Source organism: Armigeres subalbatus, unplaced genomic scaffold (genome assembly GCF_024139115.2).
Source record: "Armigeres subalbatus isolate Guangzhou_Male unplaced genomic scaffold, GZ_Asu_2 Contig823, whole genome shotgun sequence".
Classification (NCBI taxonomy): Eukaryota; Metazoa; Arthropoda; class Insecta; order Diptera; family Culicidae; genus Armigeres; species Armigeres subalbatus.
Genome location: NW_026943616.1, coordinates 1 through 7172, shown reverse-complemented (window position 1 = coordinate 7172; position 7172 = coordinate 1). Strand labels below are relative to the sequence as shown.

Here is a 7172-nt window from a genome sequence, read left to right as displayed (position 1 = left end):
AATATTCTGAATTCGCATTCGCAAACGTTAGAAAAGTAGGAAGGGAAATGAGAACTGAAAAGTAAAAAGTGAGAAGTGGGAATGATAAGTGAGAAGTGAAAATTGAGAAGGGAAAAGAGAGATGTAAGAAGTGAGAAGTAAGCATTGAGAAGTGAGAAGTAAGGAGTTAGAAGTTAGAAATTTGAAGTGAAAAGTGATAAGTTAGAAGTGGGAAATTCAAAGTGCGAAGTTAGAAGTTAAGGGAAAAAAAGTGAGAAGTGAGAAATTTGAAGTAGAAGTGCGAAGTGAAGTAAAAAGTGAAAATTGCGAAGTGAGAAGTGAAAGCAAAAAGTAGGAAGTGAGAAGTGAAAGTAAAAAGTGAAAAGTGAAAGTTAAAATTGAGAAATTTAAAGTGAGAAGTAAGAAATAAAAAGTGAGGTGAGAAATGCGAAGTGAAAAGTGAGCAGTAAAAAGTGGAAAGTGAGAAGTGAGAAGCAAGAATTTAAAAGTAAGTAGTGATAAGTAAGATGTGAGAAGTGCTAAGTAAATAGTGAGAAGTGAGAATTGAGAAGTAAAAAGTGAGGATCGAGGAGTGAGAAATGAGATGTGCTAATTGAGAGGTGAGGTATGCTAATTGAACATTGTTAAATTAATCATTATTCCATCCAACTTCCTTCTCCCTTTGTTTTTTCATTTCTTGTGTTCTTCTTCTTACTCCCTTCAACTTTATTCTTCCTCTTCCTTTTTCCTTTAATATTTCTTTTTCCTCCTTTATCCTTACTTCATTCTTCCGTCTTCCATCTTTCTTTTCCCTTTTTCTTACATCCTCAATATTTTTCTTTCCTTTTTACATTTTCCTTATTCTTTCCCTTTCCTTTTTTTTCTGCCTTCTTCTTCCTACATCAGACTTCCTTCCTTTTTCTGTCTTATATCTCACCAACTCTTCTCGCCTCATGCTTCTGTTTTCCTCACTAGTCACTTCCTACTTCTCGCTTCACAACATTCATTTCTCACTTCTCAGCATTCAATTGTAACTTCTCATTTCTTGCTTCCCACTATTTATTTTTCATTTGTTACTGCGCACATCTCAATACTCAGTATTGACTTCCATTACTCACTTCTTCTAAAAACATAAAGCTTTAAAAAAAATGACTCACTTCTCACTACTCTGTACTCACTTTGAACAACTAATTTCTCACTTCTCAATTCTCTTTTTTTTTCAGAATTCACTTCAAACATCTCACTTCTCACTGCACTTAATAAGAAAACAAATTTTAACTATTCGGTCAAACGACATTCGGCCAAACGACCCTAAATCATGTTCTGAAAAATGTTTGACATATTGATAGGGTAAAAATAGAAATGTATTCTTCATCTTTTTAAAGCCCTTAACTCGATGGTCCTTTCAATATCGAGTAAGGGAGAGTTCACTGTAATAGCGTTCCTAAGGTCGTTTTTTCTTTTTCTTCCTTGTAACTCATAAGTAATTTTTTGTCTAATCTAATTCATCAAACCTTACGCGCTATCAAACTCATTTGCGATTTTAAAGGAAAGCCTTGCGTTTAAGTTTTTCATCTTCTTCTTATTGGCATTACATGCCCCACATTGCCGCCTCGCTGCTTGATGTTCATTCAGCACTTCCATAATTATTAACCGCGAGGTTTCTAAGCCAAGCCATGTTACCATTTTTGCATTCGTATATCGTGAGGCTAAACACGATGATTCTTTTATGCCCAGGGAAGTAGAGACAACTTTCAAAGCGAAAATTGCCTAGACCGGCCTCGAACCCAGCCACCCTCAGCATGGTCTTGCTTTATAGCCGCGGATCTTACCGCTGGGCTAAGGAGTACCCAGGAGCATGAATTTACTGAGTCAGCTGGATTCGAATAACGCTTGTTTCAAAGCGTACATGAGTTTTAAGATTTTCAGTCTTTCTCAATACTCACTGGAAGTCCCTTTTGAGTCGCGTTTTCTGTAACTGAAAGTCACTATTTGGCAGGCATTGCAATTTATTCCATCAATCGATCTTCAGAGCCAAGTTACTGATGATATAATGGGATATCGATCTTAGTTATCTATCTGCTCAGTAAACAAAGTGCAATTTTCGCCATGGAGAAACATTTTTTTCATTGTTTTTGTTGTAGCAACGCCCTCGCAACGTGAAGAAACCCCGAAACGCGTTGGATATCAGGATCATCATTGAATGCTCAAATGATAATATCTTCCCAGAGTGCTCTTTGATTAGGGATAATATCTTTGCACAAGCAAAGATAATATTTGGTCACTTTTTCTGTAAATGAAAATCACTATTTGGTCTCTTTTCTCGTCATCGTTGGTCGCTATTCACCGCTTTCTTATTTCTCATTTCTCATTTCTTACTTTTCATGTCTCACTTCTCATTTTTCTCTTTCACTCATTTCTCTTTCCTCATACCTACCTGGATACCTAATTGGTTACAACGTCGATACACCTATGCCTGGCGTATTGTAGAGTTCCATAATCGTCGGTCTTGGGCGATGTTCCTCCAGTTTCCCCGAACGTTCAGGGTCCCCAGGTCCGATTCCACCGCGTGTAGCCAGCGTGTTCGTGGTTTTCCACGAAGTCGCCGGCTCCTATCTGGTTCTCTGTTGAATGTTGTTTTCGCTATTCTTTCTTCCGACATTCGCACTATGTGACCAGCCCACTGAAGTCTGTCGTATTTTATACGAATCACAATATTTGCTTCTTTGTGTACTTGACACAGCTCATGATTCATGCGTCTGCGCCACACACCATTTTCTGGTTTCCGTCCGAGTATTGTACGCATATTTCGCTCTAAAACCCCGAAAGCTCTCCGGTCCGCCTCTTTTAATGTCCATGCTTCATGTTCATAAAGGGCCACTGGTAGAATCAGAGTTTTGTATAGAGCAAATTTCGTTTCCGTCTGCATGTTGCGGGACCTAAGCTGGTTACGTAATCCGTAAAAGGCCCTATTCGCAGCAGCAATACGTCTTTTCACTTCACGGGAAACGACATTGTCACATGTCACAAGCGTTCCGAAGTAAACAAATTCTTCAACAACTTCAAACACATCCCCATCATGCACTTGTAACCGTTCGGTTCCAATTGTATCTTGCTGGCTCCACCGCAAGTCCAAAATTCATATCCCACCCTAATGAAACAAACTGACAGCATCAGAAATTGAGTGCCGCTTTCGCGTGTCGTCTGACAAGTGAAACACTCATGGCTCCTCTCTTATTCATTCCTTTCGTGACAACACTCATTTACAGTGGTGTGAATGTTCTGTCAAAACAATCGTTTGTCAGAATGATGTCAAGCTCGACACATAGATTACGCCAGTGTGGCGCACGGATGTTCATTTAAGGTAAGGAGCATAATGTTGACTATATAATTTAATATTTGTTATTAAATTAGCAATCCGTCCTTACAAATCTAGAGTATAAATACTCAGCCATTTCTAGAAAAGCTCCTTTCCTGTTTTTACCAGTGGACGATCTAGAAGTGCGCGTCGTGTCTATAATTTAAAAAGTATTGAAATTGTGATTAGCTAAAGAGTGTTTAAAACTTATTAATTATTGTGTTGTTTCTTTTCATAAAAACTTAGAGGCTCAAAACTAATAGTACGGGCAATAGTACGGAAGAAGTTTGTGAATAACGAGAACAAAATAGTACGGTTGGTGTTTGTCAGAATTTGCTAAAACTATTGTTACAATTTACTTTTATTATTGTATAGTTTGCTCAAAATCAGCTAAGAAAATTTCACTGCAAAACATTTGTGTGATTTAGAAATAGTCCAAGAGAAAGGTAATTGAAATATTGAATGTATTATGTATTGTGCAAAGTGTTAGACAAGATGGCGTCACGGTAGGGTACTAACCATGTGGTTAGGTCCAGAAACGGGCCTTTCTCTTTTCTATATGTTCTCGGAACAAGTTCCGACTATTCCTCAGGACTTCCGAGAAGCCACAGCCCGATACGCTACGAACATCGTCCCGAAAAGTTAATGGTGAGCAGGAAAGTATTGAACCATCCGTCAATCTGGTTTATAACCCCCCCCCCCCAACTGCTGGGATCAGCATGCGCTTCAGACCACCAACAATGTCTGGATGTGCCCATTACCGACTCGAACCACCATCGAACATCATCCGTCAGGTGCTATTCGCCACCGGAATGCACCGCAACGCCATCTACAAGCGACAGTCATCTGCAAGCTACCACCGATCCGGATCCCAACGATAAACAACCGCAAGTACCCTAAGTGACGTCAGAGTAGGAGATGTGAGGCGTCCAAAATGGACGAATAAATAGTTGTTAAGAAAAACTTTGTGGTAGCGACTCCTTTTTCATGAAAGCGCAGCCCTTTATTATTAGGTTTTCACTCTTCTTTGTTTGTGTTCGTTTTCCGTGTTCGCAAAGGAACGTCCAGGCCTCGTCTTCCTCTGGTTAACAGAAATTTGTTTTTCTACGGCTTTTGAGCATAAGTGTTGTAAGGCCTTATTTGTATGTTCGTCGTTCACTTGCAAAACCGCTCGAACAAGTATTGTTTTCTCCTTGTGTTCCCCTTGCCAATGAGCCTCGCCAAAGAACTGAATTTGAATGGAAAGATAATGCTCAAACGATCCATCCGGTGAGCCGGCAGGTTTCACACTACCACTGCACCAACACCACTATGTCTTCCCCTACCTCTACCTGCCACCATGTACTTTGGCTTGGGAGAGTTAATGGTTAAGCCTATCTTCGCCGTCTCCCTCTTCAGTGGGACAAAAGCCTCCACTACTGCTCTGTGATCGATTCCAATAAGGTCGATGTCGTCCGCAAAGCCCAGGAGCATATGCGACCGTGTGATGATAGTGCCGTTCCTCTGCACGCCAGATCTCCTAATAGCGCCTTCGAGTGCAATGTTGAACAATAAATTCGAAAGTGCATCACCCTGCTTCAATCCGTCTAAGGTCACAAACGAGGTTGACACTTCGTCTGCAATCCGAATACTCGATTTCGAGCCATCCAGCGTTGCACGTATCAGTCTAATCAGTTTCGCCGGAAAACCATGTTCGGACATTATCTGCCACAGCTCATTTCTGTTCATTTGATCCGTCGTTGATCGGCCCTCACGAAAACCTGCCTGGTATTCGCCGACGAAGGACTCCTCAAGCGGTATCAGTCTGTTAAACAGGATACGCGACAGGATTTTGTACGCCGAGTTCAGAAGGGTGATCCCTCTGTAATTGGCACACTCTAGCGGCAGGCAGTTCTTCAACCTCCCATATTTTCTGGATAATGTGGTGGATTGATTGATGCAGCTGCTCACTTCCGTGTTTGAGAAGCTCGACCGGGATCTCGTCCTTCCCAGCAGCTTTACTGTTTTTCAGCATGTTTAGATCCTTTTTAACCTCGTCCAGCGTTGGTGGTTCCACATCTTGACCGTCGCCGACTATGTCCATCCTGCTCCTTAGGGTCCTGCTCCCGCTCGCGCGGGAGGACTCGTTAATTGAAATTTGTGAATGATTTTACCAACACTGAAAATAACGAAGACGGTCACGTTTTTTCTACTTCAATGGTTCTACATTCCAGCTGGAACTTGCCCTGCTAAGTAGGTTCGGCACTTCATCTCATAGCTTCCATTTCCATCCCATCAAAAGCAATGCAATGAAAAGGAATTTGATTGGTTTTGTTATTTTTGTGATTTTTTTTTTTAGCAGTGCGCACGTATGTTAGAAAAAAGAAGCAACGAGATTGTTGCTATATTTCTTTGTTTTACGATGAGATAAATATATGTTCAGTGAGATGGAAACTGAGAATCGAACTCGCCATTTGTGGATTGGCAATCTTACGCCTTGTTCGCAGGGCGTACTGGAGACCCATCCTTCAGAAACAAATATAAGAATCAAATATAAGTTTCTTTGCGAAAAGTGTAGGGCAATTCTTCCAGGGCCTCCTACATCTGGTTATCTTCGTTCAAAGTTTGTTTATCCAAAATAGGATCGTGTTTGCAATGTCCAATTTCCATTTCACCATGTGTATCTTTATTTAGTTGTGAAAGATGATGAAAGATTTCGCGATGGGAACGGGTTCCAGGAATAGTAGTAGTTGCTGACTGGATGTGGATGAGCCCAACAACGTTGCGACGGTTGGGTAGGTTCATTACCACTAAATGCCGGGCTGCACGATTTGCGTTGGTCGCAGTGATACTGTAGAAATGAAGGATGCAACGAAACAACGATGTCATCAACGGTATCATTATTTCAGTCGGGATGAAGCAATCACAATAGCGCTCCCGACTGTTATGGATTCTCATTAAGCTCTATATGGTGCTCTTTGTTGGTGTAGCTTGTGGTGGTGGCGAACGAACCAATGTGCAAGAAGGATATCAGCTAAATAAATATAATATCCGATTGACGATAAATGGCGCGACAGATACGAACTATCTGAGGATGATTAGGAGGGAACCCGTGTGTCAGAATGTGTCAGGCGACACCACAACCACCACCAGACATGAAAGTAATAAAGATAATAAATTAATCATAATAAACAGTGGAAGCCTGTCTGTCGGCCCCCATACCATTTGCAGAAGTCTAAAAATCATAGAAGGGACCAGAAATAGTACGCCAGTAGGGTGTACATTGTACACTGTACAACCTATTGAATGATTGGACGATTATTTTTTCAGTAGTTTTTCATTCTCGAGCATAGAGTTACTGCCTTTGGGTTTAAGCTTCTGTACTCAAATTAATCATACAATGTTTGGTTTCTCATTTATTATTTTATATTTTTTTAACGAAAAACTACGTCTATGGTTTCTATACTGTGGTACATTTTGCGATTGCGAAAATCGATACACGTTACGAAAGTATAATAGACTTGTAACGTTAATATTTCATCCGTTTCTCGATGGATTTCGATTTTTTGGAGCATTTAATCGATGAAGAGTCAAACCTTTTGTGCCACCATATAAAACATATTGACAAGAGTATTATATTGATATTCTGAAACAAAAATTATCAATGTTAAATGTAGTTAGTAAGTACCCACAAATTATAATTTGTGGGAACGGTACCTTTGGGCTGTACCTTTGATCTTTAAAACAATAACTGTTTGTACAGGGTGTCTAGGGTAATAAAGTAAATTAGCATTAGCATTGAGCAATTCGCACAAATCCTTAGGTGGTACAATCCAAGACTATTGTATAAGAGTAA

The 7172-nt window shown here is 40.3% G+C and overlaps 1 long non-coding RNA gene across 1 annotated transcript; it reads left to right on the top strand.

Annotated features, from left to right (window-relative positions):
* Window positions 1-3473: 3473 nt before the first annotated feature.
* On the top strand, window positions 3474-4300 carry LOC134204690 (uncharacterized). The gene is made up of 2 exons (XR_009977938.1): window positions 3474-3783; window positions 3868-4300. It is a non-coding gene; the product is annotated as an uncharacterized LOC134204690 (long non-coding RNA).
* Window positions 4301-7172: the final 2872 nt, after the last annotated feature.